Source organism: Dama dama, chromosome 13 (genome assembly GCF_033118175.1).
Source record: "Dama dama isolate Ldn47 chromosome 13, ASM3311817v1, whole genome shotgun sequence".
In the NCBI taxonomy this organism is placed as follows: domain Eukaryota; kingdom Metazoa; phylum Chordata; class Mammalia; order Artiodactyla; family Cervidae; genus Dama; species Dama dama.
The window spans coordinates 38,385,316-38,398,798 of NC_083693.1; the positions used below are offsets into that span (position 1 = coordinate 38,385,316).

The 13,483-nt window shown below is 41.1% G+C and overlaps 1 protein-coding gene across 1 annotated transcript in view; it reads left to right on the forward strand.

Annotated features, from left to right (window-relative positions):
- The window catches only part of OTUD7A (OTU deubiquitinase 7A), a 376,613-nt gene that overhangs the window by 174,830 nt on the left and 188,300 nt on the right, over positions 1-13,483 (forward strand). The window contains exon 2 of the mRNA XM_061159630.1: positions 12,443-12,570. The gene's annotated coding sequence lies outside the window, so the exon portion shown is untranslated. The remainder of the gene's footprint in view (positions 1-12,442; positions 12,571-13,483) is intronic.

Consider the following 13,483-nt stretch of genomic DNA (forward strand, 5'->3'; position numbering starts at 1 on the left):
GGCCCAGATGCCTGGTCCTGCTTCCTGACCCAGGAAGAGGAAACATTCAGGGGCTGGAGGGCATAGAGGGTAGAGAGGGCTGGGAAACCTCAGTACAATCTTAGAAATCACGGCTGTACAGAAGAGGAATGAGCAGTCCCCCCAGACCACCGTACCTGTGATGGAATCCCAGCCCCTCCCCTGCCCCTCTCACCAGCATCTAGATAGACTGCCTCTTCCTCCCTCATTTCCCTCCTCCTCTCTCTGCTGCCTTCACTCTCAGGATTGCAGCCTGGCCCCGGGCTTTCTGAGTTGGCCCAGCCACCAGGACATCCAGCCCTCTAGGCCACAGAGACTTCTGCCCCAGTCTCCATCATCCTCTCGTATCCCGTGTCCTCCAGGTGGTGGATGCTCCTTGGGCCAGCAGCTCTGTTAGAACCATCCTGCTGAGCCACTTAGCTAGCCCCTTCTTGAGTTTTTCTCTGCCTCTCATGGAGCTGCCTGGCCAGCTCTCCCAGCAGGCACGTGGCTCCCACACCCAGATGGCACCAAGGACATGTGACGTGTGGGTGGGTGAGCCAGCAGCCACAGTGTAGGCATGCAGCCCCACTTACTGAAGTTTGGATTCTGCCTTAGAGAAGGGCATGGAGATTTCAGGCCCTGGGAAGCAGACCAGGGCTCCCTTTCCTCCCCAGTGATGCCACGTTGGGGGCAAACTCTGCATGGGACTTGCCAGGACTGTGCCACTACTCATGTGCTGCCTCAACACCCTGTGTAGTCTCAGAGCACCCAGCACTGTCCCCACTACAGAGATGCCCCCATCCTACGTCCCTACCCCCTACACACTGCACAATAAAGATGCACCGCATCCTTCTGCAGTCCCCACATGCAGAGCATCATCTTTGCAGCTGCAGTTCACCCTGCTGAGAATTCCTCTCCATGGCACTGGAAGGACAGGTCTGTGTCCTCCCCCTGCCCCAGCGCTCTCCTCAGCTGCAGTCATAAGCATTCCCTGAGGAAGTCACGAACACCTAGTCCAGGTACACGGAACAGTCACTCAACAAACGCCACTTCCCTGCCCCTTCTCCTGGGAATTCCTCAGGGTGAATTTCCAAGCCCAGCATTTCCTCTCTCTTCTCCGGCTTCTGAGGCTCAGCAAGGAGCAAACTGCCTTGCTGGCCCTGCATGCCTAGCCTATTTCAAGACTGCAGGTATTCAGGGCAAACACCAATGTGCTTTACTTGCACCCCACTCCTGACAAAGTAGGTGCTCAGTGAAAGTTTGCTGGTTGAGAGATCTGCGAAGATATCTTCCAGGATAAGGAATTGGAAGGGACCTTGGCTTGCGAAGGGCAGAAACACGTTGGGATAGGCAGAGGGGAACCCAATGGAAAAACACATTAAAACCTATGTAGGGTGGGAGGCAGTGGGGTCTGGGTGGTCTGAGGGAAGAAGCCTCCCCAGGGGAGGCCAGAGAGAGCCCCGTGAGTGGTGACCTGCCTGGGACCACCCGGAGTCTCTCAGGCAGCCTCTAGGCAGCTGCCAGCCTGGCTACCCTCCTGGGTGACCACAACTCATTTTTACCTGCTTTTTGCCAGCAGTCATGCCTGGGAGCATGCCTGGCTTTCTTTCATATTTAGCCCCTCTATGCGTATATATTTTACTTTAGAATAATGTCACTTTACAGCCATGAGCTCCCTTCTGTCCCCAGAGTATTTTCAGAGGCCCCTCCCCATCAGTCTCCACCAGGACCCTTGGACCAGCCACCCATGGTAATAGATGAAATGGAGTTGAAGTGGCTTCCCAGGGTGTCACCATCACCATCACCATGTCAAAGCCAGCCACATCCTGCCTTTCAAGACAGCAGTATGGGTCTAAAATGGCTATTTGATTTTAGAAACATGTCTTCAGGACTAAAGTGCATGCAAAGCTTCAACATCCTTCCTTTTGGCTGATAACCTTTCTCTCCCCTCACTGTATTCTCAATCTAAACTTGTTTTTAAATCACTGCAGTTTTCTTGCATTTCTCTCTAGAGGAACTTGGATTTTGAAAAGCACTTCAGCCTCCCAAAACTTTACATAATTTATTGCAGACATATTTTGTGCTTGCAGTATCTTCCGGTACAAAAAGAGAATCTCCCTTTCATTTCCAGAAGTTGTTACAGACTTATCCTGAATTTAAATGTCTTGAAACTTCAGCCAGGACATGCTGCAAGTGTTGATTCCCACTGATACTGGAAATCAAACTGCATCCCAAGAGGACTGAGGTTTCCACACTTTGTCTGTGCCTTCCTGAGTGACAAAAGAACTGAGTGGTTGGTGTGTGAATTAAAGCCCACTTCATAGAAATTCACTTTTCTTTTAAAACCTTTAGGAAGACTAAGAAATAAAGCCGGTGGGTGAAGGTTATGTATAGAGGAGAACCCTGTATTTTTACAAGTGAGCTAGGCATCCCAGGAGCACAGTCTGGGAGCCCTGCACAGGAGACGTTGGGAGGCTCAGAGAAGTTTCATGAAGAACAGACATTTGAGCCAGGACCGGAGACCTTCCTTTCAGTGTTCTTGTGGGATTAAAGGAAATCCTGTAACACATTTAGCCTAGTACATTGTGTGTAGTATGTGCTCAGTAAGTACGAGCTGCAGTGAAAAATCATGGTCATTATCACCTTTGCTAGAGTTTCTGTGGCATCCACTAGCATGAAGTGGGTGATGAATCTGGGGGAGAAACATCCCCTGATTCTAAAAATATTTTTAATTTCTTTTATTGAAGTATAGTTGATTTACAATGTTGTATTACATTATGTTCTACTGTATAGCAGGGTGATTCAGTTATACATACATACATACATATATATATTGAACACAGTTCCCTGTGCTGTAAGTAGAACCTTGTTTATCCATTCTATATATAATAGTTTGAATCCCTGATTCTGAAATATTACTGTGGGAGACTTTTAATCTCACCCAACACCACAGGCAAAGTCACCTCTCTCTGTGGTCTCCCTGGCTTGAGAGCAGAATTCATCAGCCCCATGTAGTCCCGCTTCTGTGGGTTCCTGCCCTCCCGCCCCCACGCCTGGCACGGGCTCCTATGGGCCCCAGGACCCAGTGCTGGGGTTCCCGGAGCTGTGCCCAGACTGTCCACTAGCGGGTCTGCATCTGTAACTCAGTTTAGTGCCTGGTTACTTCCCTTCAGTCTTGGGGCCAAATGTATTGAGAAACAAATTGGTTGTTTGCCCAGACCAGTGGTGTTGTACACTAAACAGTTCACATCCCAAAGCAAGTCAGTAAAATTTAAATTTGGTACAACTAGCCCTCTTTCACCTGGCGTTGACATTCCTTCTCTAGGAATCTTAGAAATAGCTTTCTAAGACTACTGGAAATTTGTTGAGATTTTACTGGTTTTAATAGATTAATTACAGATGAATTAATATTACAATATCATCTACTTGTCCAGGAAATAGTCTCCCTTTATTCAGTGTTCAACTCCTGTTTTACAGTGGAATTTTTAAAGTTTCTTGGATGATTTCTATACCTTTGTTATTAGACTTTTTCATAAGGACTTTTTAAGATATTTTACTGTGCATATTTCTCTTTTTTTTTCTTTTTTTTAAGCAATAGCGTGTGAGCCAAAAAAAGTGCTTTGAAAACTGTGTGAATGGTTTAAAGAATAAAATACATAGCCGTGCACCTGTCACACAGGAGGAACATGGTTGTACCCCAGAATTCATGCGCCCACTCCCCCACCCACAGAGATCACCACTGTCCTAAATCACCCAAGTTTACACAGATCTCCCTCAGCATCCTGATAAAACCATTGTAAGTGGAAAATATCCCAAGTCAAAATGCATTTAACACATAAAACCTACCAAACATCATAGTTTAGCCCAGCTTCCTTCAAACCTGCTCAAAACACTTATATTAGCCTATAGTTGGGCAAAATCATCTAGCACAAAGACTGTCTTATAATGAAATGTTGAATATCTCATGTAATCTGTTAAATACTGTACTTGAAGCAAAAAAGAGAATGGATGTCTGGGTCCAGGCTGGTTGTAAGTGTACTGATCATTTACCCTCATGGTGGGGTGGTCACTGCCCAGTATCTCCAGAACAGGTTATATGGTTTATCACTCACCCATGAAAAGATCAAAATTCAAGAGCTACCATATCATCCTTCAATCCTACTCCTATGCATATATATGGATAAAAACATGGTTTGAAAGGATCCATATACCCCAGTATTCATTGCAGTGTGGTTTACAATAGCCAAAACATGGAAACTACATAAGTGTCCGTGGACAGGGAATGGATAAAGAAGATGTGACACATACATACAATCGAATATTACTTAGTCATAAAAAAGGACAAAATAATGCCATTTGCAGCAACATGGATAGACCTGGAGATTTATAATACTAGGTGAAGTAAGTCAGACAGAGAAATACAACTATGATATTGCTTATATGAGGACTCTTGAAAAAAGATTAACATTTATTTACAAAGCAGAAACAGACTCATAGATGTAGAGAACAAACTTACTAAATTTACGATTACCGGGGGCTGGGGGTGGCAGGGGGGATGACGGGGGGGTGGGGGAGAGACCGATCGGGAGTTTGGGATTGATATGTGCACCCTGGTATATTTAAAATAGATTACCAATAAGGACCTACTGTATAGCACAGGGAACTCTGCTCAACACTCTATAATAAGCTAAATGGGAAAGCAATTTAGAAAAGAATAGATACATATACATGCATGACTGAATCATTCTGTGGTACATCTGAAACTAACATAGCATTATTAATCAATTATACTTCAGTATAAAATAAAAATTTTAAAGATTTTTAAAGTACAGTTTCTACTGAACACACGTAAATGTCACACCATCCTGAAGTTGAAAAATATGTAAGTATTGTAGAACCATCCCAAGTCCAGGACCGTTTATATTCCCAAGCTAAACTGTGCCTGGATCAGCCTGCTATTTGCACTTTATATAAGTGGATTGTGTGCATTCTTCTGTGGCTTAATTCTTTCCCTTAATATAGTTTATCTATCCAGTCATGTTGATGTCTGTAGCTATCATGCACTCATTTTGCCTGAAATTTGGATTCCATTCTGCAGTTGATGAGTAGCTGGTGGTTTCTGTGCTCCTAGGAGCTTGAGTGTGCTCTCAGGCGCATGGGTGTGAGGCCCAAAGGATGTGGCAGAGTTCCTGGGATGCCGGTGCCTTTCGTCTAGGTCAGGACATGCAGTTTTCGCAAACAGCTGCACTGCATTTGCCATTGACCAGCATCCAAAGAAGGTTCTATAGGATTTTCTCTATATCCTTGTCCGTATATGGCTTTATTCCTTTATTTATTTATTTTTTCATTTATTTTTATTAGTTGGAGGCCAACCATTTCACAACATTGCTGTGGGTTTTGTCATACATTGACATGAATCAGCCATGGGGCTTTATTCCTTTAAATTGTTTTCTGCACAATTTCTACAAAATTTCTGCTTATTTCAATGGCCCATTTTTTGTTTGGGTTTTTTTTTTTTTCCAGTAAATCTTAGAAATACTTTAAATTGTCTGAGTACCGTTTCTTAATCAGTGATATGTCTGGTAAGTGTCTCCTCACATCAGGTGGCCTGTCCACTCACTTTCTTAACAGTTTTAATACTTTTATGCAAAGCAATTTATAATTTATTTTAGCCATGTTTATGCTCTTATTTTGTCTTACTCAAGAAATTCTTTCTTACTTCAGAGTCATAAGAAATTTCCCATATTCTCTTCTAGAATTTGTATAGTTTAGCCTTAATTTAGAAATTTATTCTTGGTATGGTGAGGTCCAATTTCATTATTTCAATTTACATGATCACTTGTGTTAGCATTGTATAGTGCAAAGTCTGTTCTTTTCCAACTGATCTGGAAAATCATCTGCATGTATCAAATGTCCATATATATATGTGATCCTTTTTTAGGTTTTCTATTCTGGACCACTTCCCTACGTGTCTATCCCTGTACTGTAAGGACAGAGTGTCTTCATTTCTGTCATTTTGTGATGAGTCTGGTTACCCCACAGGGCCTTTCTCCACCTCATCCTTTATCTTCAGTGTGCATTGAACTTTGGGCTTCTAAATACACTTTGGAATTAATTTGCCAGTTGTACGCATGTACACACAACACCCCTCCACCCGACACACACATGTCCTTTAAGATATTAAATGCAATTATCTTAAAGGGCATGTTGTGTGAACCTTTAAGAGTGTAATGTCTCCTCATCTATATCTCCACTTATTCAGACCTATTTTATCTCCATGAGGTTTCTGTACACTTTTTCTTAGGTTCATTCCTGTATATTTCATATTGATGCTATTGTATATGGCATTTTTTACTTGGTTTTCTAAATCTTTCTGGTTCATACACACAGAATTGATTTCATATATTCATTTTATATCTGAAACTTTTATTCTAATAATTTATCAGCAAGATTTTTTTCTATGTATTAAGCCATATTTTCCACAAAAAGGTGGGTTTCTCCTTTCTTTTAAACTTCTCATACCTTTCACTTTAATTAACTTATTTATGTATCCTTAGTGCTCTGGCTAAGACTTCCAGGAGACTGGTGACCTACAGTGCTGACAGCATGCTTCCCTGTTAGCTCAGCTGGTAAAGAATTCACCTGTAATGCAGGAGATCCCAGTTGTATTCCTGGGTCAGAAAGATCCCCTAGAGAAGGAATAGGTTACCCACTCTAGTATTGGGATTCCCTAGTGACTCAGATGGTAAAGAATCTGCCTGCAATGCAGGAGACCTGGGTTCAGTCCCTGGGTTGGGAAGATCCCCTGGAGGAGAGCATGGCAACCCACTGCAGTATCCCTGCCTGGAGAATCCCCATGGACAGAGGAGCCTGGCGGGCTGCAGTCCACTGGGTTGCAAAGAGTCGGACATGACTGAGCGACTAAGCATAGCTAGTGCAGTGGTGATACTGTGACCTGATCTTATTCATGATCAAGGAAGGGCATTCAGCATTATACAGCATTTCACCATGAAGTGTAATCTTCCCTGTCATCTTTTAGAAGATATCCTGTATCAGGTTAAAGAGCATCTATTTCTACTTGGCTAAAGAGATTCTTTTATCGTGAATTAATGTTGAATTATATATTATATATCTTTTGCAATGGTCATGTGATTTTCCTCTTTAACTTATAATATGGTGAATTTATAAGATTTACACATTGAACTTATTTTGTTGACAATTAATGTTAGTTTAGGATTTCCTTTTTTAATCTTGGACTAAGATAACTCATTTTGCCCTTTTATTTTTAACCTTTAGTTCTAATAACAATCAGTTGATTAATAATCCAAATAAATACTATATTATCATTTCTTTTAACTAGTAATTATTTCTTGTATCTTACCTTTATCCATTGGATTTATTTTTCTTTTTATTTGAGTATTTTCTCTCTAAGTATTTTCAAGAGTCTGTGGACAGTGAACCTTCTGAGCCTCTGTATGTCTGTAAACATACATCATCTTTTTCTTGAAATGTAATTTGTCTGTCCATATAGGCCTAGGTTCCAAATTCTACTCCCTTCATCTCCTGTCTTAAAATATATTTCTCTTTGAATGCTGTGTGGCCAATGGAAAAATCTTTAATTTGATTCTCATTCTTTTGTGTGTTTATTTTGAAAATATTTTATTTTATTTATTGTGGGAAAATATACATAACATGGGGCTTTCCCTGGTAGCTTGGATGGTAAAGAATCTGCCTGCCATGTGGGAGACCGGGATTTGATCGCTGAGTCGGGAAGATCCTCTGGAGAAGGGAATGGTTACCCACTCCAGTGTTCTTACCCGGAGAATTCCACGAATGGAGGCTACAGTCTGTGAGGTTGGAAAGAGTCAGAAACGACTGAGTGACTAACGCTCACTTTCATGCATGACATAAATGTATCATAAGTGTCCATTCAGTAGTATTAGGTACATTTACATTCTTATTCAACCATCACCACCATCCCTTCCTAGGACTTCTTCAAACGTCATTGTAACTCTTTATTCATTAAATCCTAACTCGCAATTCCTTATCTCCCAGCCCCTAACAACTTCCATTCTACTTTCTGCCCCTAAGAATTTAACTACTCTGGATACTTCATATAAGTGGAATCATACAGTGTCTGTCCTTTAATTACTAGCTTATTTCACTTATAATGTCCTCAGGGTTTATACATGTTGTAATGTTTTTTAAAAGAATTTTTTATTGGAGTATAGTTGATTTACAATGTTGTGTCGGTTTCAGGTGTAGAGCAAGTGAGTCGGTTATACATATACATATATCCACTCCTTTACGTTCTTTTCCCATGTAGTCCATTTCAGAGCACTGTGTGGAGATCCCTGTGCTATACAGTAGGTCCTTATTAGTTTCTATTATATTTATAGTAATGTGTATACATTCAATCCCAACCTTCCAATTTATCCCTTCTTCCTCCCCCCCCCCCAGTATGTTTTCTGCATCTTGGATGATGCAGACATTTCTCCAAAGAAAAGATACAGATGACTAACAAGCACATGAAAAGATGCTCAACATCACTAATTATTAGAGAAATTCAAAAAATTCAAAACTACAGTGAGGTATTATCTCACACCGATCAAAATGGCCATAAACAAATCTACAAGCAATATAAATGCTGGAGAGGGTAAGGAGGAAAGGGAACCCTTTTGCACTGTTGATGGTAATGTAAATTGGTACAGCCATTATGGAGAATAGTATGAAGGTTCCTTAAAAAACTAGGAATAAAACTACCATGCCTGCGTGCATGCTAAGTTGTTTCAATCATGTCTGACTCCTTGCTACTCTATGGACTATAGCCCACCAGGCTCCTCTGTCCATGGGATTCTCCAGGCAAGAATACTGGAGTGGGTTTCCATGCCCTTCTCAAGGGCATCTTCCCAACCCAATGATCGAACTCACATCTCTTATGTCTCCTGCATTGGCAGGCAGGTTCTTTACCACCAGTGCTACCTGGAAAGCTCCATAAAACTACCATATGACCCAGAAATCCCACTGCTGGGCATATATCCAGAGGAAACCATAATTGAAAAAGATACATGTACCCCAATGTTCATTGCAGCACTGTTTACAAAAGCCAAGACATAAAAGCAACCTAGATGTCTATTGACAGATGAATGGCTAAAGAAGTTGTGGTACATATGCATGATAGAATATTACTCAGCTATAAAAAGGAAACATATTTGAGTCAATTCTAATGAGGTGGATGAACCTAGAGCCTATTATACAGAGTAATATAAGTCAGAAAGACAAATATTGTATTAATATATTAACATATATATATGGAATCTAGAAAGATGGTACTGATCATCCTATTTGCAGAGTAGCAAAAGAGATGGAGACATAAAGAACAGACTTTTGGACACAGTGTGGGAAGGAGAGGGTGGGATGATTTGAGAGAGTAGCATTGAAACATATATATTACCATATGTAAAATAGATGGCCAGTGGGAATTTGCTATATGATTCAGGGAACCCACAGCCTCTGTGACAACCTAGAGGGATGGGATGGGGAAGGAGGTGGGAAGGAGGTTCAAGAGGAAGGGGACATATGTATATCTATGGCTGATTCATGGTGACGTAGACAGTAACCATCACAATATTATAAGCAATTATCATCCAATTAAAAATAAAATTTGAAAAAACTAAAAATAGAGCTACCATATGATCTAGCAAATCCCAGTCTTGGGCATATATTCAGAGAAAAACACAATTCAAAAAGATACACATACCCCAGTGCTCACTGCAGCACTATTTACAATAGCCAGGATGTGGAAGCAAATTAAATGTCCATCAACAGAGGAATGAATAAAGGAAATGTAGTTCATATGTACAATGGAGGATTACTCACCCATAAAAGAAATGAAATAAAGCTACTTGCAACAACATGGATGGACCTAGAGATTGTCAGACAGAGAAAGGTAAATATCATATGATATCACTTAAATTAACTTCCTTCCTTTTTTAAGACTCAATCATACTTCATTGTATGGCTAGACCTTGTTTTTTTAATCTGTTCATTCATTCATTGATGGGAACTTGAGTTATGTCCACATTTTTGCTATTGTAAATAATTCTGATCAACAAGACTGTACAAATTTCTGTTCAAATCTCTGCTCTACCCAGAATTAGAATTGCTGTATCATATGGTAATTCTTTGTTTAATTTTTTGTGGTTCCTCATCTGGGTTACAGAGTTTTCTGTAGAAGCTGTACCATTTTACAGTCCCACCAGCAATGCAAAAGGGTTCCAATTTTCTTGTTTGTTTGTTTTCCCTCCTAATGGCTACGAAATGGTATCTCACTGTGGTTTTGGTTTGCATTTTTCTACTGATTACTGATATTGAGTACCTTTTCATGTGATTATTGGCCATTTATATATCTTCTTTGAACAAATGGGTATTAAATCTCTTTATTTTTAAACTGAGTTGTTTGGGTTTTCTCTTGAGTTGTAGGTGTTCTTTATATATTCTGGATATTAATCAGTCACTTATCAGATATATGGTTAGCAAACATTTTCTCCCATCCCATAGGTTGCCTTTTCATTTCTGTGTCATTTGATGTGCAGAAGTTTTTTAATTAAGTTTAATTTTTTTGTTGCTTCTGCTATTTGTAACATATCAAAGTTATCATTGCCAAATCCAAGATCATGAAGATTTTCCTCTAAAAGTATACTTTTAGCCCTTAAATACAGGTTTTTGATCTGTTTTGAAGTAACTTTGAGGTATTTGGAGAAGGGCATGGCGACCCACTCCAGTATTCTTGCCTGGAGAATTCCATGGACAGAGGAGCTTGGTGGGCTACAGTCTGTGGGGTTGCCAAGAGTCAGACACAACTGAGCGACTAATACTTTAAGGTATGGTGTAAGGTAATGGCCCAGCTTCATTTTTTTGTATGTGGATATCCAATTTTTCCCAATAGTGTGAGAATTTTGTTCTTATCAAAATTATTTTGGCTACGGATTCTCATTCTTTTGCATTTAGTGTCTTCCAATGTCTGCTTTAAAATTCAGTTAGGTTTTTGAGGATATGTGATTTACCCATGTGGACGGAAGAAATCAAAGGGGAAACCAGCCTGGGTTCTGGAGCCCCAGGGTGCTCAGGATCTACAGGGACAGGACTGGCCATCCCCAGGCTGTGGGTGCACCCCCTGAGAGGCAGTCCCTGGATGCAGGAGAGATCCTCAGACTTCACCCAGAACCTGTGTGTTAACATGGGGGAGAGCAGGGTTCTGGTACTATGTGTAGGGTGTGACCCAGCTCCTTCCCCTCACCTGTGCAGTCATGGCCCTCCTAGCTTATGAATCCTGGGGGTCTGATGCCTACAAGAAAAGCCCACATCACAGATAAGCAAGTAGATCTCAGGAGTTAACATGCTACTCATGATATTTGCCCCCCCACCCCACCCCACTGCTGGGGGGCACCCTGCACTCACCTGGACTGAGGTGTGGTCCACAGGAACCCTCCTGACTCAAGATGCTGTTGGTGACACTCTGACCCCCTGGCCTGGTGCACCCCACCAGGAACAAGGAGTGGTCATCTGACCTCTTGAATTCCCTGAGGACCACACCATAATCCTGGCAAGAATGATGATGAACAGCTTTCTAACTTTGTGATCCCCTGTGGTCTGTGCCACCTGAGGTTCTCATGGGATATCAGAAGTCGAGCTTCTGTCTGTGAGCCTCTCTGTGCACCTATCCTGGAGCATCAGCATAGCCCGTGAACTTCTCATGACTGTGACCTCACAGTCACTTCCTGAAGTTGACACTCACTTAGGAGACTTTTCCTTTTGTCCTGACCTAACTCTCAATGCTTTCATTTATTTAAAATTAAAGGGTAGGATGGTGTGTGAGGGAGGGAGATTCAGGGGCATGGGGTTCACTGTCAAGACCATTTCAAGGTCAAACTCTGTATCTTGATTACAGTGGTGGTTACACAGGTGTATACATTTTGTCAAAATCTATTTCCTTAAAGGGCTTCCCCGATAGCTCAGTTGGTAAAGATAGCTCAGTTGGTCCACCTGTAATGCAGGAGACCCCCCCCCCCCACCCTGTGGCTCAGCTGGTTAGGAATCTGCCTGCAATGCAGGAGACCTAGGTTCTATCCCTGGTTTGGAAAGATCCCCTGGAGAAGGAAAGGGCTACCCACTCCAGTATTCTGGCCTGGAGAATTCCATGGACTTAAAAGTCACAAAGAGACAGACATGACTGAGTGACTTTCACTTTCATATACTTAAAATGTATGTAATTTATTATATGTAACCTGTTTGTCAATAAAGCTTACTTAAACAATTTTAAAGGCCATTTCAAGTTCATACCAAATATTTTAAATCATTTTAAAATTTGAAATATAAAAAAATTTTAAATTCTCACTTCTAATGAAATGTAAATGTTTTCTTTCATTATTGTCTTTTCCAGAGTTCTCAGGGGCTGTGGTCTCACGCCATCCACTGGGGCAACAATGGACCATTTCCAGCAGAGACAGTGCCGCGTTGCCCCGGGTGCCTGACTGCCACCCACCTCCAGTGAATTGCAGTGTCTGAAAAGTGAGTTTCATGTTCATGGGGTCTGTCGTGACTATGCTGGGGTGGGGCAAGTGCAGTCGACATCTCCAACAGCAGAGCTTGTTGTGGTCCTGGAAACAGATGACCTGAAAATCAGGTTTAAAGCCAGGGATCAAGAGTGCATTAATTTATCTGCTGAAGTCCATTGAGAGGAAACTATGAAATGGATTTCATGTTGCATTAAGATTTGTGTTTAGGATAGTAAACATCACCCTTCTAAAGAACATGGCTGTAGTGAATACCAGGAGGTAATTTGATTTACACTAGTGCAGAATTTATTAAGCAACTCTGTTGCCATACTGTAGCTATCATGATTGATTTTTAAAATATTAGAAGAGCAACTTAAACAAAGACTAAATTCTCATCTTACCATATTAATTGCTTTTATTTTTAATGTTCTTCTTAGTACTTGTCCAGAAATAGAATTTTTATGTAGTTGATATCAGAGAGTAGCAGTTCTTTTGCCTTATGACTCTTTAAACAAATATCTTCATTTACTTTTTTGCCTACTTTTCCTTTTGATAAACTCCAAACTCTTAAGAAAATGGAAAAAGAGGGCAGTGAACACCTGTGTTCTTCACTCAGGTTTACTAGATGTTTACCCAAGTACACACTCAGATACATACACACGTGGAGAGATTGTAAATATGGATGTGTGTGTGTGTTACGGATGCATGTTCAGTTTTTTCTCTGAATCATTTGTACATAAATTGCAGACATCATGACATACTTTGCATATATCTCTTAAATTCATAGACTTTCTTCTTCAAAACTGTCCTATAATACCATTATCACTGTGAAATTCAACACTGATAAAGCAATGTTTTCCAATATATAGTTCCAATTCAAATACCCCTGGTTGCCCCCCAAATATCCTTTATAGATGTTTTCCCTT